Source organism: Paramisgurnus dabryanus, chromosome 20, assembly GCF_030506205.2.
Source record: "Paramisgurnus dabryanus chromosome 20, PD_genome_1.1, whole genome shotgun sequence".
Taxonomy (NCBI): Eukaryota; Metazoa; Chordata; class Actinopteri; order Cypriniformes; family Cobitidae; genus Paramisgurnus; species Paramisgurnus dabryanus.
In genome coordinates, this window is record NC_133356.1 from 301288 (window position 1) to 327385 (window position 26098).

The following is a 26098-nucleotide window of genomic DNA, read 5'->3' on the forward strand; positions in this document are numbered from 1 at the left end:
TTGATCTTGCTTTAAGAAATCAGTCCTACACTGCAAAAAAATGACTCTCTTACATAATATTTTTGTCTCGTTTTCAGTAGAAATATTATTTAAATAAAATGCTTTTTCTTGATGAACAAAATGACCTAAGAAAATAAGTCTAGTTTTAGACAAAATAAATAAATGCACACAATTTAAGTGAATTTGTGCTTAAAACAAGCAAAAATATCTGCCAATGGTGTGAGAAAAAATCTTAAGTTTTCTTTTTTCTTAAAAACTTAATTCAAGCACAATTTTCTCACCCCATTGTTATATATTTTTGCTTGTTCAGGCACAAATTTACTTAAATTGTATATTTTTGTCTAAAAACTAGACATTTTCTTTAATGATTTAAGAATTTTTAGTTTTTCTACTGAAAACAAGATAAAAATCCTAAGTTAGAAACTGATTTTTTGCAGTGTTGATTCAATTGCAGAGCTCTGTCTTGGAATTATTCAAGAATTTCTCACTGTAAAACCTAAAAGTTAACTAAACTCAAACCATTTAAGAAAACCGGTTGCATTAAACCATTTAAGTTTTAAAACACATAGATTTGAGTACTGTGAACTTAAACAAATTGAGTCACATGCAGTTATGCACTTATATTTAAGTTCACACTAACTAAATATAAGTGCATAATTGCACAAGACTTAAGTTCACAGTACTCAAATGTATGTTTTTTAAAACTTAATGGGTTAAGGCAACCGATTTCATTAAATGGTTTGAGTTAAGTTAACTGTTAGGTTTTACATTGTAAAGCATATACTTGTCAGCAAACGTAACATTGATGCACCCTCATCTGGACAGACATCTCTTTGGAGCCCTTTGGAAATATAAAAGTACATATAAGTATTTGGCATAATACTAATACACATATACGTATACACATACACACACACGACAAATCAAATGACATAGAATTAAAGTTGTACATTTTAGAAAGTTTACATTAAACCAGTGGTTCTTGACGTTATTCCTGGAGGCCCACTGCCCTGCATGTTTTGTATATCTCTTTTATCTGACAGACGTAGTTCAGTTCATGGAGATCCCTTCTAATGAGCTGATGATTTGAATCAGGTGTGTTAAATAAGGGAGACATACAAAATGTGCAGAGCAGTGGGTCTCCAGGAATAACGTTAAGAACCACTGCAACAAAGATACAACAATATATGATCAAAGAACTTCTTAATATACATCTTCTTACTTCATTTTCTGTGTTGATGTCCTCAAGAGTCTCTGTGTTGTTCTGCAGCTTCATTACAGTAGGCTACTTCAATATTGTTGTCTATCAAACACAGAATAAAAAAAATAGAATCACATACATTACAACACATTTATTTACGATTTAACCTTTAATTTAATAACTTAATTATTAAACTTACATCATTTTGGCCAGATTGCAGTGACATCAATTTCTTCAGTGTCTGGATCAGTCTGATGTTTTAGCTTTCACTGTTACTTCATTATATTTCTCTGGCAAACACAGAATTAAAAATTAAAATCACATATCACAATACATCCGTTTACTATTTAACATGTTTGATTTTAATTTAATGTAATCATTGAATGATTAAACATACATCATCTTTACCCAGAAACCTCTTCATCGTCCACAAAGTTGACCACAGTGTACATGACCTCTGTAAACACAAACATGAATAGACTTCATATTTAAAAAGATGAAGAACAGCAAACATATAACGTTTAAATATATTATGACTCCAAGCTTCTTTACAATAAGCATCTAGGTTCTCTCAAAGTGAAGCTGGCTTTGTTACAAATCAATATAAAGCTATTAAAACAGTCTTGAAAAATAAGCAGCATCTACCAGAACTGAATGAGCTTTTAAAACAACAAAAGATCGTCTGTGCCATTTAAAATAGCAGAGAGACACTTGCTAGCTGCTAACATTTCAAACACACGAGTTACTGTTGTTTTGTTTGTTTTAAGCAAATAACGTCTCATCTTGGCTTCTTTAAAGTTTTGTTTTTAAAAATTTAAACATCGAATTGATTCTTTTAACAGCCCGGTTTGAATGTTACTGCGCATATTTTTAACCTCATGTTTACCGCTGTGTACCACGTATAACCTTAATGTTTTACTGTTTGTGCTTTAAATTCAAACAGTTCTAGTATAAAGACAAAAACGAATCATAGTAAATAACATAATATGAACAAATAGGCAACCGATCAGCGCGATGCAGACAAATGAATTAAATCAAACTTACCTTACTGTTAATGAGCAAACAAACTAATAAGAGACGGAGTAGTCCAGGCAGTAACGGTTCGCGATTTGAATTTTCCGTCAAGCCCATAGGTTGAGCAGTCGCACCTGAAGGGTGGGGGCAGTCAGATGAGTGGGTGCAGGTGCATTCTGGGAAATGTACTCCTTTTCTTTAATATACTTTTTTATAATCCGCATTTTCACACTATGCATTGTTCTTTATACTTGATTATTAATACAAAATAAAAAATATTTTTATAAAGTTTATTACGTTTACAAAACATGTTTAGTTGACAAACATGTTAACAGTTATTTGGAATGATGCTCAGATTTTCTTAAATTTAAAATCTTTGTGAATCAGCACCTTCTTGATGAAATACAAAACTCTTTAAACATGCCTCAGGAATTATCTCTGGGTTTAGTGGATTAACTGCTCATCATTGGAAACATTGAACGTATACCTAAATTAATTCTTACTTAAATATAAGTAAATATAAACTAATGCTGAGTTAAGACATGTAACTTACTGAACTTACTTAACTACAACATGAACTCAAATTAATTTATTGTAAATGACTGCATTAACTAACAATGAAAAACATGTCATGTTGTAGTTAATGATGACTCTTCAATATATGATATGCTGTAACTCAGCATTAGTTCATGTTAAAGTAAAAATACATGTATGTCTTTTTTCACTGTGATATATGGACCCTTGTTATATTATAAAGTCCCCATCTCTTTTGTTTAAATTGATTGATTGAAGACAAACATAAACATATATATATAATATGTGGTCTGACTTTGTGCAAGCATATATCAAATGCTAAAAGTTACCTCCTCAGATAGACTAGAACATTCATTGGTGCCCGAACATTTTCCTTACAAGGGCCAAACCTGACTGAGGGCTGTGGGCCAAAAGTAAATGTTGTTGTGTTATATTAAAATTAAAGTTGCCCTGATAACCCCTAATTTATAATTTTCTAATATTTTAAAAATAAATAAGCAAACATTACTCTGTTTATGCATAACTAATGCAGTTTTATTTTCCAAGGCTTTTTGTAGAAAAAAGAAATCGTTTTGCCAATCAATTTTAAATATCCTTTTCTCTGTGTGCCACTGCCGCAACCTCTTCATTTTTAGCCTATAGTACCCGAGTTCATTAGGTTTCGTGATGCATTTTATACACCTTCAAGTATGCATGAAACATAAAAAAAAATTAAAGGTCTTTTGTGGGCCAACTTTGGGCACCTCTGGACTAGAAGTACAGTAGCTGACAGGTATCTGCAGATATGTTTACCCGAGTTTGTCAGTCTGTTTCACCCAACATGTTTTGCATCCACATGTGAAAGACTGTCTTTTAGATTATGGACCTGTCTATTGATATTTTTGTTTCTATTTTAAAAGATTTAATGAAATGTTGGGGTAGATTTATAATAACAATAGAAACAATGAACTTCAAGTCATGAGACATCAGCAAAAATAAGCAGCTTTACATTTCACTGACTAATTTATCAACATCCTAGCTAGCAAAAATGAGTTACATGATGTCATTTGAACGGCTTCTTTTAAACGATGTATGCAGCATTGAGACATACGTGCACAATATTCTGACCTAGGGCAGTTGGAGACATGTTTTCAAAGTGTTGGAAATATATATTCTGATATAACATTTGTTGCATTTCTCTTGAGTCAGAGACATAATTTTCACACATTAAAATGGTAATTGTGTCCATTGAATTTTAGTTATTTTGAATGATGCTTAGTTTCTTAAATAGACTAATTAAATTATATTAATAATAAATATATTTAGAAAGCACAGTTTTTATGTACCACAATACTGTATGTGCTGTCTTAAAGAGACATGGTTAACCCCCCACCCCACTCAGCTCTGAAAACAAAGAAGACACCTCTACCTGTGGGTCATTAACATATAAAAAGCCGTTCACACCTCACACCCACCGCTCCTCACAACCAGCTGTAAGGATTCCTGGAAACTTCCACCAGTTCCTTTAAACATCCACAAACGTAAGGTTTCTGGATGTTTCACAAGTTTACTTTGGTGTATTACCTTTCCAAGCACTCTGCCTCAAAAATCTGGCAAACCTAAAGTTTAGCAGGGATTTCCCATTCCGTATTTGTCCGTATACAGCTCTTTTCATGCAGTGTTCATATAATTTTATGATTAATTGTTTTGTTCATCCTTTTATAAGGATTCTAAATACCCTTCTTTTGTAATGATTTCCTGTCTCCATCATATTTAATAACCTTTTTCTCCCTCCTAATGATAACGAGGTTAAACATTTTCTTTTTCTACAAATCCAAAATAATTTTCCAATCGATATATTTGATCTTCAAATATTGCTCTGATTTGATTATAGTATTCTTCTTATAGCATCTCTCTTCTCACTTTTACACCTTAAGCTAGACTCTTTGATGTCTTCATAATATATCTAGAGTTTTATAGTTGATTCGTTCAAGATTCCTGTTATAAAGCATTTCATATTGACTTTTCCTAATTCTATAATTCTATAAGGTTGACATTTTCTTGTATGTATCATTCTGAAATTTCTATCCTTCCTGTTCCTATTTTTAATGTTTTGTTACTATACCATTGACACAAATATCCAAATTGTGGCCTGCAAACTGTATTTTTAAACTCAGATTTTCCCAAATGACCTAAATATTATCAAGATAAGTTGACCTTAACTTTTTCTCTTTTTCTTGTTGAATTTATCACCCTATTTATGTGGACTTGAAAATGTTATTGCATTATTGAAATCTAGTTTAGTTTAAAGCCTAAAAAGCAACTTTGGAAACATATTTCCTTAACTGTAAATATTCCCCATTTGTATCATTTGTTATCTTTGGAATGTTTCCCATAAAATGTCCACCTTATGTTCTCAGTTTAATGTCTCTATGTTTTCAGTCTTTCTTTCAGATTCTTTTCCTTTGAGATTGTTACAGATCTTTCACTGGGCCTCGTTTAAGGCAATAGTCCATCGCCAAGAAGTTGAACTGACTGTAGCAATGCAAATCTTCTGTAGTAATCAGTTTCGTTCTTTTCAATTCAATTTCTTTTGACAATTTCTCTTTTTCACTTCTTCCTCTCGGTGCTCAAAACTTTGCTCTCCATCCGTCGGTATAATTGAATTGCTTTTACTTTGATTTGGTTTTGATGTTTCATCTTTCATATCATGGCATTCTTTTCTCCTTCTCTCCTTCCTACGAGCTCTGCTACATTGGCTGCTCCTCCCACTTTGGACATTTCTGGGGCTGGTCTCATCCTTCTGTCTCCCCCAGTTAGGCCCCCTGTGGCCGTGTTTGGCCTCTTCCGACCTCTCGACCCTCAGATAAGCTAGATCATCTCGCACAAGGAGTCATGTTGTCTCATCTCCTCCTTAACTCCTTTCAGCTTTTTCTGTACACAAATAACTCAATGCATAGACAATTAGTTTCTTCATATAACACTTAATTCCAGATGTTTTTACAATACGCATAGGTCTATCAGCGAATATTTCATGCAGTGTTAAAGGTGTACGTTTGTTAGTTTACATGCTTATTAATACAAGGTAAAGCATAAGTTCTGTTACGATTAGTATTTTCACGCATTTTGTTAAGTATGGCTTTGATGATTATTCCTTTTCTATACCTTTTCATCTACCATCCCTTGTGAATGTAGATAATAGTCAAATTTTTCTTCTCTCTTATCCGTCGCATCAGTTTTTCCCTTCTTATCTCAACTCAAAATCTTTATTCTTCTCGTGAATCAGAAAAATAAATTTTCATTCCACTTATTCGCCCCATGTACATCTATGATAACAGTATTTATCACTGAGATTTTTCACTTCTATACAATCTAAAAAGATCTCCTGACACTCTGAGGCCCTTTTTAGCTTCCGCATCTGTTTGCCCATGCTGGCAGAATCAACTATTCTCCTGTGTGCCTATAACTCAATGACAACCAATCATTTTATCAACTTTCTTAGCATTAATCAACCAAATTAACTTTCCGCATGTTGGAATAGTAGTTCATCCATTCTAAACCTGTATAATGTTTTTTCCTCATGAGTAAATACCTAAATGCAAGTATCTATTTCTTATCCAAATCTGAATTCACAGTAAAAATGTTTATCAAATGGAGAAACACTTGTCAGCAAAGTATGTAGTTTTTGGAAAATCAATCTTTTCTTATCATTTATTGCTCTTAAATCGTGACTAGATTTATTTGCTTAAATTGCTAAGTTTGTTACAAAAATTAGTTATTTCTTTTCTCTATTCTCACAGCTTTTTCTTGTTTACCTTTTTTAATATCCTATGATGTGATTTCAATTTATTTCTTTTATCCATTTTATTTTCCTTTCTGTCATAGCTGTTCTATGCCTTTTATCTTTGCTTTTTAGCTTAGTACCATCATTGGAGTTCTAACTTCCTCTTGTAGAATACCAAATTTAAAAAAAAAACAAATTTTCATTATGCATTTCTTCCTGTCAGATTAATAGGTGTCTGATTTGATTTCAGAAAAGGTAGTCACACCTAACAACATAAGTTCTTGATCAGCCTTTAATTTTGTCTAGCTGATTTTCTCATAAATATTGTCTGTGTCCCTATAGTATCAAGGTCTTTACTAAACATTGAACGGCTGTTTACTCTTTCCCCTTATTCACTCAACGGCTTGTATGAAGATGGAAAGTTCAGTGTCCAGTTTTTCTCTTGTCGCCAAGAAAATTATTGTCTTTGTGAGTCTCTTTCTGGATTCCACTCAGTCTTTTTGGTGTTTCATCCTTGTAATTGTCTCTGACCATATGCAGTGCCCCCTTCACTGCTTGAGTTCAATTATAGTCCCATTCAAATAGAATGTGTTCTCAGTCCAGTTTATGAGTTACTCCTCTCTTTGCAACTCCAACACTTTGATGTCACACACAGTTTTTCATTGTCTGTTTCTTGCCAGCTTTTTAGTCACTTTCTTGAATGTCAAAGGATCAGAGCTTTCAGCCTTTCAAGGTTTAACTTAACCCATTGCAAAATATTGCCTTTCAATTTAAAATAAAATTTATTTTGTGACCACCTTCAATCATCAGATGAAGACTCCTCTTCATTTTGTTAAATATTTTTTCTTTATATAATTTATCTGTGTCATTCACCTTTTAATAATTTTTCTGTCCTTTTTAATTTTTCATCTTTATTTCCACTTTAATAACTTGGTCTCTACTCTTTTTTTCTCTAATTTGTTATTTCTCTTTCGATGCTTCACCTCTGTTTTTCTGCTAGATTTTGCTTAATCCCACAATTCCCTCGAGCAATGAGAGTTGACCTTTACAGGTCAAATCTGGTGACCGTTTGTTTTCCCCTCCCTTTCTTTCTCTCTCTCTCTCTCTCTCTAAGCATTTCCTTGATTGTTAATTATCTCTTCTTCTTTTTCTTTCTTTTAGTTAATATTTTTATTTAGTTATATTTCTTCTCACACAATGCCACATAAAATGTTTCCTCATTTGAACATCCAATTATTCTATTTTCTAATTCTCCACACAACAGTTGTTTAATCCTTATTTTTCCATTAATCTGACTGCCATAATCTTTTCTTTGCAATATAACAGACCTTATATTTTATAATTATTTCTCATTTTAACCACTTCACAATCTTATTGTTTTTTATTTGTCCAATTTATCTACTTTCCAAATAATTACTCAGATTCCCAATGTGTCCTTAAAACAAGATTCTTCAAATAATGTTAAACTCCATCACACACTTTTGTGCTTTTCTGGGCAAGCTATACTTTTCCTATCGAGCACACACTCATTTATTTAAATCAATCATTTAAATGAGTTATTCAGATATTAGAAGTACCTGCGTACTTTACTATAAAAATTTATATTTGTGGCTACAATAACTCCACAATACCTTCCAATATCATATTTATTACCCAGCATTTATAACTGTCTCTTATTCTTATCGTATTTATATTCATACTTATATCTTACTCATATTCACATCTTTCACAAACTGTATTCCCTCTCCACAGTTTTAAACAATCCTTCACTCCACTTTAGTGTAACACAACACCTCTCTGTGCTCTCTGCAGAGCCACAGGAGAAAGACACACTCACTACTCACTCAGCCCCCACCTTTCCTCATCTCAGACTTGCTCTCACACAGACTCATGCTAGCACAGACACATTGCATTCTCACACAAATAAAATAAAACAACTCTATCTAGACTACCTGGCCAAGTTCATCTTTCCATTACACTTCAGTCGACATGGAAAAGATTCACTTACACAATTTACCAATCCGACATGACAAATAAAACAAAAACAATATCTCTCATCAGCCCGGGCCTTTCAAAACAACAAGACAAATAACACACAGACCGTACCTGACCTACAGGATTTGATTACTCTTCTCTCCGAACCCCAACGTGTCTGCCCCGACACGGTAACACTCAGGTTCGCGAAACTTCTTAGGCATTTTCTCAACTTAACATTAAATTTTTATCCAAGTCACTCAACGACAAAAATAAAACTCATTCACTCAATAAACCATCATCTGTCCTAGCACACATTCCTTTTTGAAAATGAAACCATTTATTCTTATCATTTAGGCGAGTAATCTTTAATTTCCCCTTTTTATTCTTAAATTTGGAGCATTTGAGATTTGACCACCCTGAGCCCTCTCAGGTGAACAATACAATCTTTAAACAAGCAAAATTGATTGATTAATAGGTGGCCACCTGATTGCATTGTCCATCGAGAAAGCCAGCTGTGTTCTCAGGTTCTGTGCTCTTTTTGATGTCCCATCTGGTGTCAATTGTTTTTACCAAACCTTAAATTTCAAATGTTTGTTTGATAACCTATAAACCAAAAACCTTTTTTACATTAACCAATTAAACAATCATTACTGCACTTCCCCGACGTAATGATTTAAACTTTTAACTTCAAATTAAACCAAATTAAACCTCTACGTTATACACTTCCTCGACAAACGTAGACATATGCACCCTTGAATACAAACTCTTGCGCATTCTCTTAACTTAAAATCAAAGTTTCAATTCACCGTGATCATCAAAGCCAAAGTAACTTAATACAGATTCATGCATGCATGCCTTAATTAGATTGTACCCTTGAAATCAAAACCCAGTTCACCTATATGGTCCTTAAATTTAGAAGAGCTTAAATTTCTCACCACCTGGAGCAAATTCTGGCCAACAACACAAACCTAATTAATAAGCAAAAAGTGCTTACCTTGTATATGGCCATACGTTGTTTGTGTTGCTCGTCAGGTTCTTCCAGGTGGTTCGTCTGTCCAGCTCTTTTCTATCCCGGGTTTCGGCACCAAATGTTGTGGTTTTCCTTTTCCTCAAATGAAACAATCTTCAGTCTTAGGTTTTGATTTCAAGAGATAGACTTTTATTATCCGGACAAATAAAAAGCCGAGACCCCCCCAGAACCAGAGTGTGATCCTAGGAGGGTCCTCCAAAATCAGTCTGGCCCTCTGAGCCATGGCCTGGTAATATATAGGTTTTGGTTCCCTCCCCTCCTCCATGCTTAAAACAATATGTTTCTGTTCAGGCAAAAACCACATGACATCCCTCAGACCAGTGTCTCCTTTCCTTGACCTATTTGACCCTTGGCTATTTGCTAATACTAAAACCCTTTGTGCCCTGAAACATGAATACACACATCTGTTCCACACAGATGGCTTTTACAACTCCTACCACATAAGGCCCATGTTTTTAAACTCCTGACTGACCCACCCCCAGCATAACACCTGACATAATGAATAACTTCATGGTAAACAAATTGCATGTGATTATAATGGTAAACTCATATTCATGTAAATTGGGATTAAAATAAACTTCTTCACCAACTGCTGGAAGTACTTTCGGGTTGACCAACGGTTGGAGATCGTTTCAGGTTGACCAACGGTTTGGTTCTCCAGAGGGGCCGGGAGTATGGGGCTTAGGCCGGGGGGAGTGCTTAAGAGTGGGTGCCCGGGACCGAACGGTGCGCCGGGTACGGGCTCCAGGGTGTCCGTGGCGGGTTCCGAGGCCGGCCTCGGGTGCACTGTGGGCGGGTAGAGGGGCCACCGTCCGTTGGAAAGGTCCCTCCGTGGGGCGTCCGAGGGTGGGTGTCCCGAAGGGCTGCAGCGAAGGGCTCCGGAGCTACGGCCGTGGGAATATCAAGGGGTGGTACTCCGTATCTCGGCCGGGGAAAGGGTTAGAGAGGCGCGGGTTGGCTCGTTGGAAAGGTCCCTCCGCGGGGCGTCCGAGGGTGGGTGTCCCGAAGGGCTGCGGCGAAGGGCTCCGGGGCTGCGGCCGTGGGAAAATCCGCGGAGGGACCGCCGTATCTCTGCCGGGCTTGGGGTTAGAGAGACGCGGGTCGGCTTGTTGGAAAGGTCCCCTCCGGTGGAGCAACCGACCCAAAGGGCGAGTCGATCGGAGCAAAGGCGCCCGAGCTGCGCCCCTGGGAAAATCCGGAAAGGGACCGCCGTATCTCGGCCGGCGAAAGGGCTAGAGGGTCGCGGGTAGGCTCGTTCGAAAGCTCCCCTCCGGCAGAGCGACCGACCCGAAGGGCGAAGGCCCCGGACCCGGGGCGCCTGAGATACGGCCGTCGGAATCTCCGCGAGCTTCGACCGGACGTATCTCCGGCGGGCGGGGTCGCACGGACTCGAGGCCGGGCTCGTCGGAAAGCCCCGGGACGGACCTTTCGAACGAGACCGGCCGCGTGTCCTCCGAGGCGGACGCTAGGGGCGTCGGAGCTCCGGACGAGCGAAAATTCCGCGACGATCCGCCGTATCTCGGCCCGGGAAAGGGCCAGAGACTCGAGGGAGGGCTCCTCGGAAAGGGCCCCTCGGGCGGAGCCGCCGACCCGAAGGGCGAAGGCCCCGGACCCGAGGCGCCCGAGAAACGGCCGTGGGAAAATTTCGCGTGGGGCGGCCGTATCTCGGCCCCGGAAAGGGCTAGCGTCGCGCGGGTGGGCTCGAAAGGGCTAGCGTCGTGGGTGGGCTAGCGTCGCGCGGGTGGTGAAGAAGATTTTTTTAATTCAGAACTATATCTTTGGTGAACATGGTATTCAGATTCAAATGTGTTTTGCAAGTAAACATGTCTCATGCTTGTAAGCTGAAGACTAGCAGTCTTAAAGACTGCAATGTATGCAGGGTTTAAAATATGGTAACTGAGAGCATACTGGAGCTAAAAATGCATAGGCTGACATTTGGAAGGAATGAAGTCACAACACCTGTCAAACATAAAAACATGCTAAAAACAACTACATGGGAGGGGTTTCAACTTTTAGAGAACTGTATATTAGGTTGCATTCTGAAAAAGACTCTTTCGTTGCTTGGCCACCAACTCGGCCTTATTGTTGTATGCAATAAAGTCATCTTTTGGCAATGGAACCCTCTGTTGAAAATTATTTTTCATAATCACTAAAAAAATCCACAACATTTGGCGACGAGGATGGGATTGGAAAGGAGCATGGAGGTGGATGACCGTTGTGGGCTAAGTTTGGATGAGCGGCATACACAGGACCAGGTAAGCAGTTTTTGCTTATTTACTGGTTTACTGTTGTGTTGCTCATCTGGGTTGGCTCATGGTGGAAAGACTTTCACAATGCTCTTCCAATATAAGAACTAAGATTAATACAGTTAAAAAGGGTTCCACTTCCAAGGATTGCATGGTGTGATTTGTTTGAAATGATAAAGAGGAAAAAATTCCTGAGCTCAGGTGGATAATCTGTGGTTTTGCTGAGAGGGCCTTTGATTGGACAGCATTAACCTGGAACAGATAATAGTTTAATAGCTAAGTGGGCTTCGAAGATAGCATTAAACAGAAATAAAATTAATCTGTGTTTATTTGTAAGAGGGCCTCGACGGATACAAATGGACTGTAACAGATTATAAAAATGCTTATTGCAAGAAGGCTTTGATAGATGTAATAAGCGGATACACTGTAAATGCATAATTGTATAAAAATGAAAGTGATTTGGTTTTGGAAGCCAATACATGTTGCACTTTGTTAGTTTAAGTAACTATGTAGATGTTGATTTGACATTAATACAATATATCATTTACAGTGTACAGAAAAGAAAATAGGATAAAATTAAATAATCTGTGTTTATTCTGTAAAAGGGCCTTGATGGATACAGATAGACTGGAACAGACTATTAAAAATGCTTATGGTGTAAGCTGATACACTGTAAATGAATGATAGCATTAAGACAAAGTTATGTGATGGTGCAAGCCAATCCATGTTTTTGCCTTAATAGGTTAAGTAGTGATATATGTTGATTTGACATCAATACTGCATTTTATTTACAGTGTATGAAAAAAAAAGATAAAATTAAATAATCTGTGTTTACTCTGTAAGAGGGCCTTGACGGATACAGGTAGACTGGAACAGACTATTAAAAATGCTTATGGAATAAGCGAATACACTGTAAAATAAGGAAAAGTACTTTGGTTTTGCAAGCCATTCATGTTTTATTTTGTTATTTTAAGGTAACAAACATATATGTTAATTTGACATTAATGCTGCATATTTTACAGTGTATAGATAAAAATGATATAAAAAATAAAACATAAATAAATAGAGCATGAAACAAAAGTGTTAAAAAGTGGACAGGGGTCTGCACGGGCAGAATTGATTTTTATGAAACAGCTCTTTATATATGTTATATAATAGAGGTCTGAATGGATAAAATATTATTCTGTGGATACCGCCCTAATGCATGATAAAAAGTTTGTGTGAGTAAAAGTGGAAAGGATCCTCAACAGTGAAAAACAAGTGGTGTCATGTTTAAAGTGTGAATGACTGGGTGTATGTTATAAATAGAGTGAGTGCAGGCCTGACTGAGTGCTGTGGATGAAAGGAGCTAGCAGTGAAGTGAAATAATATAAGTAAAATAATAATAATAATATATTATTTATATAATAAAGTAATAAGAGATTATAGGTAAAACTATAAGTAAATGGTATATATAGGTTGAAAGGAGGTTTTTACATCTATATTTTAAATCTTAATCCAATGAAAAATCTTTGTGCTTAAGACTAAAGGAAAAAATAGTATTACTTGACAAATGAAACAAATTGAATTGAAAGAGAAACATTAATTAAGTAAGGAACTGCTTGAAAAACATTTGCTGTCATGGCTCACAGAACGAGGACTCAATTGCAGGTGCAGAAAATAATATTTATTTAAGGCAAAAGAGAGTCACACAGTATGTCCAAAAGAGGACAGTCAGCAGCCTGGTAATAATTCCAGTGGTCAAAGGAAGCAGAGTTCTAGTTGGCAGCAAACGTCATGAGAACCGCGCACCAAGGGGCGCGATGCTGCAGCTGTCCGAATCGGGCAGAAATAATCCAACAGGAGAGATTCAAGCGGCTGGCGAAGATAGCGGACTGAGAAGTGAAGTGCACAAATAGTGAGAGAACTCCTGGAGCCTGGACGAGACAAAACACGGTGAGTGATCAAAGTGCAATAACAGTCTTAACACAGAAACTTGGTCGTGAACTTGGTCTTTCAAATACTAAAGCTATGGAGATCAGCGAATTGAGCGTTCAGCTACAACAACGGACTGACAACAAGGAGTGAGAGTGAGAGACTTAAATAGAGAGAAGGATTAGAGTAAGGGCTGACAGGTGTGGAGCTAACAGGATAATGAATGAGAGAGGAGGCGGGCGCGCACTGACAGCTGCGCGTGTGGAGAGCTGTCAAAACAAAACCCACGTGCAGACAACAAGAAAACACACAAACATGAAACGTCAGACAGAGGACATGACAGGACCCCCCCCCCCCCCACGGACGCCTCACCTCGTCGCCGGTGGAAGTCCACGATCAGAGCCCGATCCAGAATATCACGAGACGGCACCCAACACCTCTCCTCTGCGCCATAGCCCTGCCAGTCCACAAGATATTGAAAACCCCTGCCACGACGGCGGACGTCTAATAATCTCCTGACAGTGTAAGCAGGAGAACCATCCACAAGACGAGGGGGAGGTGGGGCGGGGAGATTCGTGGCAGGATTAAGCTGGGAAGAAAACACAGGTTTAACCTTGGACACATGGAAAACCGGATGAACTCGAGCAAGAGTAGGGGGGAGTTTAAGCCGCACAGCCACCGGGTTGACTATCTTGGTGATACGGTATGGACCAATGAATCTGGGTGCCAGCTTACGAGAAGGAACCCGGAGAGGCAGATCCTTGGTGGAAAGCCATACCCGTTGTCCACACACATAGATAGGCGGAGCGGTCCGGCGGCGATCGGCTGCTTTCTTGGTCTTCGCAGAGGAGCGGACCATGACGTCCCTAGCTCTTCTCCAGGTGCGGCGGCAGCGCTGGATAAAAGCGAGAGCAGAGGGAACAGCGGCATCGAGTTCTTGTGAGGGAAATAAGGGAGGTGAATAACCAAGAGAGCATTGGAAAGGAGATAAACCTGACGCTGACGCAGGATGGGAATTATGCGCGTATTCAATCCACGGGAGCTGGTGGCTCCAGGAGCTCGGGTTTTTAGATGTCAGACAGCGGAGCATTCTTTCGAGATCCTGATTAGCCCGCTCGCATTGCCCGTTGGTCTGAGGGTGAAAACCAGAGGACAAACTCGCGGTGGCGCCGAGTTGTCTACAAAACTCTTTCCAAAACCGAGAGGAAAACTGGGGACCCCTATCAGAAACTACGTCAGTCGGCAACCCATGGAGCCGAAAAACGTGGTTAACCAGTAATTGAGCTGTCTCTCGGGCAGAGGGAAGTTTGGGGAGGGGAATAAAATGAACCGTCTTAGAAAATCGGTCCACCACCGTTAAGATTACGGTGTAGCCGTCAGAGGGGGGAAGCCCAGTGACAAAATCAAGGGCGATGTGTGACCAGGGTCATGACGGAATGGGCAGAGGGCGAAGCAGACCAGCCGGTGGACGGTGGGCGGGCTTACACTGAGCACAAGTGGTGCAGGCTAAAATAAACTGTCTGACATCGGTGGCGAGAGAGGGCCACCAAAAGCGCTGACGGATGGCAGCCAGCGTTCCCCGAACTCCAGGATGGGCGATAAACTTGGACGAATGACCCCACTGAAGGACATCAGAGCGCAGCGCAGCCGGTACGAACAGCCGATTCCCTGGCCACTCAACTGGCACTTGCACCTCTCGTCCGGCCTCTGCTACCCGCTGCTCGATACCCCAGGTAAGAGCCCCGACCACCACTCCCTTAGACAGGATGGTATCGGCCGTAAGCTCCCCCTGCAAGGGCTCGAACTGGCGGGACAGCGCATCGGGTTTTACATTCTTGGAGCCAGGCCGGTACGAGAGGGTGAAGTTAAATCGGTCGAAGAAGAGTGCCCAGCGAGCCTGACGTGCACTCAACCTCTTGGCTGAACGGACATATTCTAAGTTCTTATGATCCGTCCAGACCAAGAAGGGCTGCGCTGACCCCTCCAACCAATGACGCCACTCCCCCAAAGCCAATCGAACCGCCAAGAACTCCCGGTTACCGACGTCGTAGTTACGTTCTGCAGGACTGAGGCGATGAGAATAGAAAGCGCAAGGATGCACTTTGCCGTCATGAGGAGAACGCTGAGATAAGACCGCGCCTACCCCGACATCCGACGCATCAACCTCGACAATAAATTGACACTCCGGATCTGGAAAACAAAGCACAGGAGCAGAGACAAAACGGGACTTGAGTTTCTCAAAGGATTCCTGTGCTAAAGGATTCCATTTAAAAGGTACCTTAGTGGAGGTTAACGCCGTGAGTGGTGCAGCAATCTGACCAAACCCTCTGATGAAACGCCGGTAAAAGTTGGCGAATCCCAGAAAGCGCTGCAGGGCTTTGCGAGAGTCGGGAATGGGCCACTGGGTCACGGCCTTAATCTTAGCCGGATCAGGTGAAATGCCTGATGGAGAGATAACAAAGCCAAGGAACGTAACAGACTCGGAATGGAATTCGCACTTCTCCGCTTTAACAAAAAGTTTATTCTCCAATAAGCGCTGGAGAACCTGTCTGACGTGTCGGGTGTGTTCCTGGAGAGAGGGGGAAAAAATTAGAATGTCATCCAGATACACAAAGACAAAGCAATTTAGCATGTCTCCCAACACAGCATTGACAAGCCCTTGAAAGACGGAGGGGGCGTTGGCGATCCCGAACGGCAAAACGGAATATTCGTAGTGGCCGGTGGGAGTATTAAAAGCCGTCTTCCACTCATCGCCCTCCCGGATGCGAACCAGATGGTACGCGTTGCGGAGGTCTAGTTTGGTAAAGACCTTGGCACCCTGTAATAATTCAAAGGCAGACGACATTAAAGGTAAGGGGTACCTATTTTTTACAGTAATGTCATTCAAACCTCTATAATCAATGCAGGGGCGCAGAGAGCCGTCTTTCTTCTGAACAAAGAAAAACCCCGCGCCGGCTGGGGAGGAGGAGTGGCGAATGAGCCCAGCTTGTAAAGCCTCTTGGATATATTTGTCCATAGCCTCTCGTTCAGGAGCGGAAAGGGAATATAAACGACCCTTGGGCGGAGAAGTGCCTGGCAGGAGATCTATGGCGCAGTCGTAGGGGCGATGCGGGGGTAGAGAGGTGGCTCGTGACTTGCTGAATACAATGCGCAGATCATGATACTCCTCCGGGACTCCGGTTAAGTCGATGGCCTCATCCTGCAACACAGAAAACACAGAGACAGGAGAGGGGGCGGGCCCCAGACAAGAAACATGACAAGACGAGCTCCAGGATAACACAATGTGATTAACCCAATCCACGTGAGGATTGTGCTGTGACAACCAAGGATGCCCTAATATTATGGGGGTATTGGGGGACTCGAGGATGTACAGCTCAATACTCTCACAGTGGTTACCAGAAAGAAAAAGACTTACTCGAGGAGTGACGTGTGAGACAGAAGAAAGTTGCCGGCCAGCTATAGTCCAAACAGAGAGTGGCTTAAGGAGGGGAAGAAACGGGATATTCTATCGTTTGGCGGTGGCAGAGTCAATAAAGTTGCCTTCCGCTCCTGAGTCTAGGAAAGCTTTCGAGGAATGGGAGGAGCCTTCATATGACAGCTGACAGGGCAAGAGAGTGCGGGAAGACGGAGAGGTTGTCAGAGAAACGCCCACCAGGACTCCCCGTTCTACCGGTGGGCGGGGCCTTTTACTGGGCATGAGGAGACAAGGTGGCCAGGCTGCCCACAGTAAAAACAAAGGTTCTCCTTAAGTCGATGCTGTCTCTGGGCGGCTGTGAGATGAACTGAACCCAGCTGCATAGGTTCGGGCTCGGGAACAGAAGGGGAAACATCGGAAGCTTCTTGACGTGTCTCAGTGGAGCGCCAGTTAGATCTGGAGCGGAGTTGGCGACGAAGCGTGAGACGAGCCTCAACTCGCAACGCGAGACTGATGATATCCTCTAAAGCTCTTGGAATCTCGGTAGCAGCGAGCTCATCAGCGATGGCAAAACTGAGCCCCTCGAGGAACCGAGCCCGGAGGGCGGCCTCATTCCATCGGCAAGCAGCCGCCAGGGTTTGAAAGCGGATAGCAAAATCGGTCACGGACGATCTGCCTTGTGACAACCTCGACAATCGGGCTGAAGCCTCATCGCCCTGCGCGGATCTATCAAAAAGTCGGGACATCTCATGGCGAAGCTCTTCAAATGTCCGACAACACGGAGCTCGGGCATTCCAGACAGCCACCCCCCATTCCCGAGCCTTGCCCGAGAGGAGAGTTATTACATAAGCAACCTTGGTCTCTTCTGACGCGTAGCGCCGCGGCTGGAGAGAGAAGACCAGCGAACATTGTGAGAGGAAGGCCTGGCATGAATTAGGATCTCCATCATAAACAGGTGGACTGTTGGCATGGGGTTCAGGGTCTCGACTTCTCTCATGGTCATTAGGGTAGATCGGCCGCCGACCAGCCGCTTCAAACCGTAACTCCTCGACTGTCGCTAAAAGCGCCGCAACCTGGGCGTTTAAAGCCCCGATCTCTTGGGTGGTAACATTAAGTTGAGTAGCCTGTTGACCAAGCATAATGCCTTGCTGGATTAGAGCTGACCGAAGGGGTTCTGGTGCCGCTGCGCCTGCTGAGTCCGCAGCTTGGTCAGTCCGTTCTGTCATGGCTCACAGAACGAGGACTCAATTGCAGGTGCAGAAAATAATATTTATTTAAGGCAAAAGAGAGTCACACAGTATGTCCAAAAGAGGACAGTCAGCAGCCTGGTAATAATTCCAGTGGTCAAAGGAAGCAGAGTTCTAGTTGGCAGCAAACGTCATGAGAACCGCGCACCAAGGGGCGCGATGCTGCAGCTGTCCGAATCGGGCAGAAATAATCCAACAGGAGAGATTCAAGCGGCTGGCGAAGATAGCGGACTGAGAAGTGAAGTGCACAAATAGTGAGAGAACTCCTAGCGCCTGGACGAGACAAAACACGGTGAGTGATCAAAGTGCAATAACAGTCTTAACACAGAAACTTGGTCGTGAACTTGGTCTTTCAAATACTAAAGCTATGGAGATCAGCGAATTGCGCGTTCAGCAACAACAACGGACTGACAACAAGGAGTGAGAGTGAGAGACTTAAATAGAGAGAAGGATTAGAGTAAGGGCTGACAGGTGTGGAGCTAACAGGATAATGAATGAGAGAGGAGGCGGGCGCGCACTGACAGCTGCGCGCGTGGAGAGCTGTCAAAACAAAACCCACGTGCAGACAACAAGAAAACACACAAACATGAAACGTCAGACAGAGGACATGACATTTGCAGTGTAGAAAAAGTAATATGGGAGAGAGGATGATAAGCTTGACGTTTATGTATAAAAGACTACTGTAATATTGCTAAAGTGTTTTTATTTGTTAATTGTCTAATGGAGCTAAAAAATGGCTAAATATGATAGAAAAGATTGAATGGAGAAGTAACAGGTGTAGTGAAAAGTCATAGTTGTTATTCTTGTGGAAATATCTATTGGGCAGAGATCTAATAAAGAATGTGTCTAAGAAATTGTCATGAAGGGAACATTTGATGTTGCAATGTGTAAAGAAATGGATATTGTAAATAAACCTATATTAAATCAAAAGAAAGATAAGAAGGATGGATTTGAAGAAAAAAGCATTGGCATTATTAATGAATAAAGGAGATATATATGATAGAATGTTAAAGGAAGTTGATAATGGAACAAAAGAAAGTGTGTTAAATGTTAATCTATATTTATCATGCATACTGTAGAAGGTTGATTTCCAGTACTCAAGGGCACTGTGGAAATTAAAGGTAAAATGTAAATGAAATGATCAGTAGTTATGGAATAGGAAAATTAAACGGGTTTGGGAGTGAATCTTACAAATGAGGAAATATCCTAAATGAAAGAAATTTAAAGTATTATCAGAAAGAGTATAAGTGTGTAGAGTAAAAAGACAAGAGGCATTGTTTACACAAAGATGTGAAAAAGAAGATGAGGTAGGAAGATATAAATAAAATAAGAAATAAAAATAAGAAAAACATTAAAAAGAATTAATGAAGCAAAATAAGGAGAGAGTAGAGAGGGAGAGTAAAGAGGAGGTGTCATCTGATGGAGACATGTGGATATGGAAAAAAAGGATGGCTTAGGCCATTGGCCTTACAATTTCTTAGTTTAATAAAGGTATTAAGGACCTTGGGAGGCTGATCACTTACCCTCAGGCATTCATGGGACTGGGAAAAGGACTAAGTTGTGGCAATGGAGAAATGAAAGAAACCTTTGACCGGTGGACTAACGTTACATGAGGAGGGACTATTTTTGAACACATCATAGCAGTGTGGCAGCCACTGCTTGGACTCTAAAGCACAGAGAGAAAACTGGGAGACACAGAGAATCCAGTTTTGTTCAGAGACAATAAAAAAGAGGAGACCCAGGAATGACCACACTGTTTTGAAATGCAAAGTGAATAACAGTGATGACTCTTGTGTTCAGCTACTTTCAGCAATTCCTCCAAAAAACCAGACTCCTGTACCCATCATAAATGACTTTGCAGCATCACCATCTCAGAAAGAAAACAACTTGAACTGGGAGAGACAAAGAAAACATGCTGAGGACTACAAAAAACCTGGCCACGCCAAGAGAGACTTTCGCTATATCCATGTACCAGCTCTGTGAGTGAAGGGGGGAGGGTGACAGCAGCCTTTCAAAGTCCAGTTTATGGTCCAGTTGTAAGATTTGTTAAGAATATGATTCTCTGGACAAGTATTGCTAATTCAATGTATGTCTATAAACAATAAACAAAACCATGACCATATCTATTCTCATATCAAAATCACACTCCTGTTTACTGGTTAGGAAGATATGCATAATTTGAATTAAGCCATTGGATTTAGTGTTCTCCAGAAGGGTACAAGTATATTAAAGTGATATTAACTGAATCAAAGCAAATGTATATTAGTGTAATAAATAGTGATGTACAACAAACAATGAATAAATTGGGAAATGTATTAAAGCACAAATTTCTAATGCAAAGTTATCAAAGTGGGAATTTCATTGTATTATAATATGATCATGAGAAAGATATTCAACTTAAAATGTGGAAAAATAAATTATATGACAAGAAATTGATATAACATCACAGGAAGGTAAACAAGAAGTAGTAAAGAGTATGGTTGAAAATCAGTTAATAGAATAATGACTTAATGTAACTGACTTATTTCCACAGGTCTCTTGTATACTGGAAAAGATTGTGAAGAAAGGGATTAATGGGATATGATGAAAACAAAAAGCTATACAAAGCCAGAGGGATAAATCCATTATGCTTAGGAATAACATTAGACTTATGTGCTAAAGTAAAAATAATTTGTAAATGCAAAGAATAAATACAGATGATAACAACATGCAAGATAAAGAAGATGTATTAATTATTAAAAGATGTAGAGAACAAAGTACTAATTGAAGTATCCAATTAATGACATTGTAAGACTAACCAGGTGATATCCAGATCCACATTGCTAACAAATGTTTTCCCAGATGACAAATATTGTAATTGATCTTTGCTTTATATATTTGAGTATTCAAAAAGAAGAAATATTTGTATGTTTTTTATGAAAATAAACAATATACAAATTGTTATAGGAATAAAGAGGTTTTCAAAAGAATGAAGGAATATATATTCAATGTACTGGACAAGTAGGGTTAATTTCTGCTACAATATTATTAAATTAATTGGCAATCATAAAAGATTAACCTTATATAAAAATGAATGATAATTTTATTAATGGTAACAACACAGCAAATTTGGAGGCTAAAGAAGCCTCAGAATGCCATACAGAAGTAGTGCTTCTATAGTGTTAATACAAAAGCCTTACTTAGAAGATAGAAGGAAAAAAAGAACACGCTGGATGTTAGGAATATTTTGTGGCACCTAAAGGGGGACAAAGAAAGACATTCAAGACATCTAATGTACACATTGGGGATAAATCATTCTACTGTATTGTACAGTAAAATGTTACCTTTCCAGATGGGTGGTTTTAATTTCAAATTAAAAACAGGTATTAAAGAACAAATTAAAATTAAAGATTAAAAAAAAAAATTGGGTATTATTCTCCATATTTGAGAAATGGTCTCCATATCTGAATTCAATACTGGTTGAGTTTCTGTTCAACAGGTAAAGCTAGTGCCAAACAATAAGGATAAAAAATATAGAAGAAGTAATCCCTTGATCAGCATTTATTTAAAAACAATAAAGTGAATACTGCAACATTAAAGAATAAAGAAAAGACTAAGATGTGTTTACCATCCTTAATCATAAAAAGTATACCATCCCTTCAACGTCAAACTCAGCAAAAAATGTGAATGCATGAAACTGAACTGACTGGATGCTTTGTCTCTTGCAATAACAAGTGACAGACTGCAAACTAACACTGCATGGAATGCTTATTGGTCGACCAATGCCAATACCAATGTCTGCGCAATACTATATAACAAAAATTCATCCCCAAAAAGGACTTCCTCTGGAACGACTGCAGATGGAGCTTTTGGAACAATTACAAATAAAGATGAGATCTTATGTGATAAAACTAATTGTATGCATAAGCTATTTGTGCGCAGGGAAAAAGAAAAGGAGCCTGATGAGGAGATGGAGATAAAATGCCATATTATGCCATGGGATCTAGTGTATCTGAGGGTCTTCAGGAGAGAGTGACATAAAACAAGGACCAAGGAGAGCAGCTCTAACAGCAGGCCAAGGGGGAAGGAGCACATCTGATGTCATCTGAGCCATTGCAAAAAGTTCCTAAAATACCAGTCGAAGAAGAGGACAACAAAAACACGATACAGAAGAGGAGAGCTGAGGAGCAGAGGAGAACTTAAACACAATAATGAAGAAGAGAGCTGAGGAAAAGAAAATAATAAAAGACATGATACAGAAGACAACAACAGAAAAATTAAAAGCAATTCAAGCCTACAAAGAGATAAAAGAACGAAGTAATGACCACCCAGGGCATATCAAGCAACAACAACAAAGTTAAGAAAAATTTGTAAATGAGAAGAGACTTTCAGGAGCAACAACCAATGAGTGCAAAGCAGTGGAGTTCACAAGCAATACACAGAGACAAAGTTGCTGGTAATGTGTAAAGGACACACAAAGAAAACGTCAAGGAATTAGCCATGAAAATTGAAAAATAAAGCTAATAACCAGTTTGACAATTATCAGCAACATATGGTAAATTCACACAACTGTAGTCAATAATCAAACTTTTCTTCAATTAACTTTTCACCTATCAGCAAGGATCAGTAACACTTTAGCGAGGACCAGTAACACCAGTGAGAATTTATTCTACAATAATCTCTGCAGAACCAAAGTTTAGATAAAATACTGAAGATACCAAAACAAAAAGGAGACAAGGACATCAACAGAAGAAAAAGGACGTCAACGGAAGGAAAAAAAATATGTTGGACATTTTATGGGAAACAAAAAAAAAACATTATGAATGAATGGTACAAATGGGTAACTTTCAAAGCTAAGAGAAATTGGTATGAACAATTGCTTATTATGCTCTAAATCATAAAAGGTAGGAATAGTCAAAAGTCGACATGATATTACAGGGGGGTTCGATGTAACAAATTGACAAATTCTGGTTTAAATATCCATTTTATAGGGCATATTTTGGTAAATAGTTAATATTGGGAAAGTTAATAAAAGCATTAAAAGGCAGAATAGAAATTCAAGAAAAACAAATACTAAGGAATATTAAAGCTACAGTAGACCTTATGGAACTAAAGATGAGGGATATTTAAAGGGAATATTCTATAACATAGAACTTGAACAAATCAAATATAAAATTCCAAAAGCTATTATAAATCCTTAATAATTTTGGCTTTAGGTATGGAAAGGGTGGACAATGCTGGTATACAGTAAAAAGAATGTGGGAATCAGATCATAGCAGTGGACATATGAAGATCAAACAGTAATGTAAGCAGAATTCTTTTGGTTTAATTTTGATTTGATGGGAAATGATAACTTATGGTGGTTTTGCAATTAGAGAAGAAATATATATGTACAAGACTAAGGTTAATTTAAGAAATCATCATGATTATATTGAAGTATATTGAACAAAATACTGAGAAAACAAATGATAAAACTAAAATAGTTTATCCCTAAATTGGTTTGGTATTACCTGTTACAATTTAAGCAAGAGATGAGATAAAATCATGGTTAGAATAAATATTGATTTAATCTAGAATTACTAAATTATATCTACTATAATCAACAAAGGTTTATTAAATTTAACTAATGATGTTTTAACAATTTTAGAAAAACAATGAGATACTACAAAGGGGTATAGTTTTATTGTATGGAGATTAATGTTATGCTAAAAATACAACATAGATATTCATTGAAGCTATCAATAAGCTTAAGAGTTTAGGATAAAAACTGCAACAAATACAAGAAGAAAGAATCTTAATGTGGAATTGGTGTGATTTAAAATTAGGAAAATGGGTGATTGTTTTGTCAAATTCTCACAGACATATTTTTGTATGTCAAATGATTAAAGGTATAGGTTAAAGGATGAATATTATCAAAAGGTAAAGGATGCAAATTATCAGAGGATAAGGATTTGTGATTTTAATTGGATGGATTGTTATTTTATTGTGTACTCCCTATTTTGAAACAAATGTTAATGGAAAATCAAGATGAAAAGTTACTTCATATAGGAAATTACAAAGTGCATCAAAATGGGTTTTGCAAAAGTTAGAAAATGGTAATATTACATCAGAAAAAGATAATGAAAATAATAAGTATTGAAAAGGTATTTGACTAATTTCCACTCTTATGATGAATATGGATGTTTTTATGAGTTCTGATTTTACAGCAACAATGACATAATGAAGTATATTCCATGATCATAAAGGTTTATTAATTGAAGGAGTAGGTTCTCTTACTTCTCCAAGAGAAAATGTTTGTTCCACACTCCACCAAAGTGCGGCAGCATGATTTAATCATTGGTAAGGGAAAGATGGCTTAATTGGGCCATTAATTAGCTTAACTTAATTGAACTGGATTGTGAAGTTGCACTTTGGGTGAGACTTGTGAAAGTCTCAAAGGGTGGAATGAAGAAGATTTTTTTAATTCAGAACTATATCTTTGGTGAACATGGTATTCAGATTCAAATGTGTTTTGCAAGTAAACATGTCTCATGCTTGTAAGCTGAAGACTAGCAGTCTTAAAGACTGCAATGTATGCAGGGTTTAAAATATGGTAACTGAGAGCATACTGGAGCTAAAAATGCATAGGCTGACATTTGGAAGGAATGAAGTCACAACACCTGTCAAACATAAAAACATGCTAAAAACAACTACATGGGAGGGGTTTCAACTTTTAGAGAACTGTATATTAGGTTGCATTCTGAAAAAGACTCTTTAGTTGCTTGGCCACCAACTCGGCCTTATTGTTGTATGCAATAAAGTCATCTTTTGGCAATGGAACCCTCTGTTGAAAATTATTTTTCATAATCACTAAAAAAATCCACAACAGTGGGCCCCCCGGTTTCATTCAAATGAAACAGTCTTAGATGTTGAAGCATGTGTGTTTGCAGTCTTTTAAACCATCTGATGTAGGCCTTGCATCCATGTGAGCTGAATTTGACCTTTGGCCTTTGCATTGTAGCTATGTGCTTGTGTGTTCTGCAGGTTTCATTCAAATGTAACAGTCTTAGATGTTGAAGCATGTGTGTTTGCAGTCTTTTAAACCATCTGATCTAGGCCTTGCATCCATGTAAGCTGAATTTGACCTTTGGCCTTTGCATTGTAGCTATGTGCTTGTGTGTTTTGCAGGTTTGATTCAAATGTAACATTCTTAGATGTTGAAGCATGTGTGTTTGCAGTCTTTTAAACCATCTGATGTAGGCCTTGCATCCATGTGAGCTTACTTTGACCTTTGGCCTTTGCATTGTAACTATGTGCTTGTGTGTTTTGCATGTTTCATTCACATTTAACACTCTCAGATGTTAAAGCGTGTGTGTTTGCAGTCTTTTAAACCATCTGATGTAGGCCTTGCATCCATGTGAGCTGAATTTGACCTTTGGCCTTTGCATTGTAACAATGTGCTTGTGTGTTTTGCAGGTTTCATTCAAATGTAACAGTCTTAGATGTTGAAGCATGTGTGTTTGCAGTCTTTTAAACCATCTGATGTAGGCCTTGCATCCATGTGAGCTGAATTTGACCTTTGGCCTTTGCATTGTAACAATGTGGTTGTGTGTTTGGCAGGTTTCTTTCAAATGTAACAGTCTTAGATGTTGAAGCATGTGTGTTTGCAGTCTTTTAAAGTAATGTAGGCCTTGCACATCCATGTGAGCTGAATTTGACCTTTGGCCTTTCCATTGTAACAATGTGCTTGTGTGTTTTGCAGGTTTCATTCATATGTAACAGTCTTAGATGTTGAAGCA

The 26098-nt window shown here is 39.0% G+C and overlaps 2 long non-coding RNA genes across 2 annotated transcripts; one reads left to right on the plus strand and one right to left on the minus strand.

The window, feature by feature from the left end:
• Nucleotides 1-732: 732 nt before the first annotated feature.
• LOC135787500 (uncharacterized) lies at nt 733-2370 on the minus strand. The gene is made up of 5 exons (XR_010547074.2): nt 2246-2370; nt 1599-1658; nt 1401-1491; nt 1223-1303; nt 733-841 (listed from the first exon to the last, which is right to left on the minus strand). It is a non-coding gene; the product is annotated as an uncharacterized lncRNA (long non-coding RNA).
• An 8908-nt stretch (nt 2371-11278) lies between these two features.
• On the plus strand, nt 11279-25139 carry LOC135786528 (uncharacterized). The gene is made up of 2 exons (XR_012335574.1): nt 11279-11774; nt 22263-25139. It is a non-coding gene; the product is annotated as an uncharacterized lncRNA (long non-coding RNA).
• Nucleotides 25140-26098: the final 959 nt, after the last annotated feature.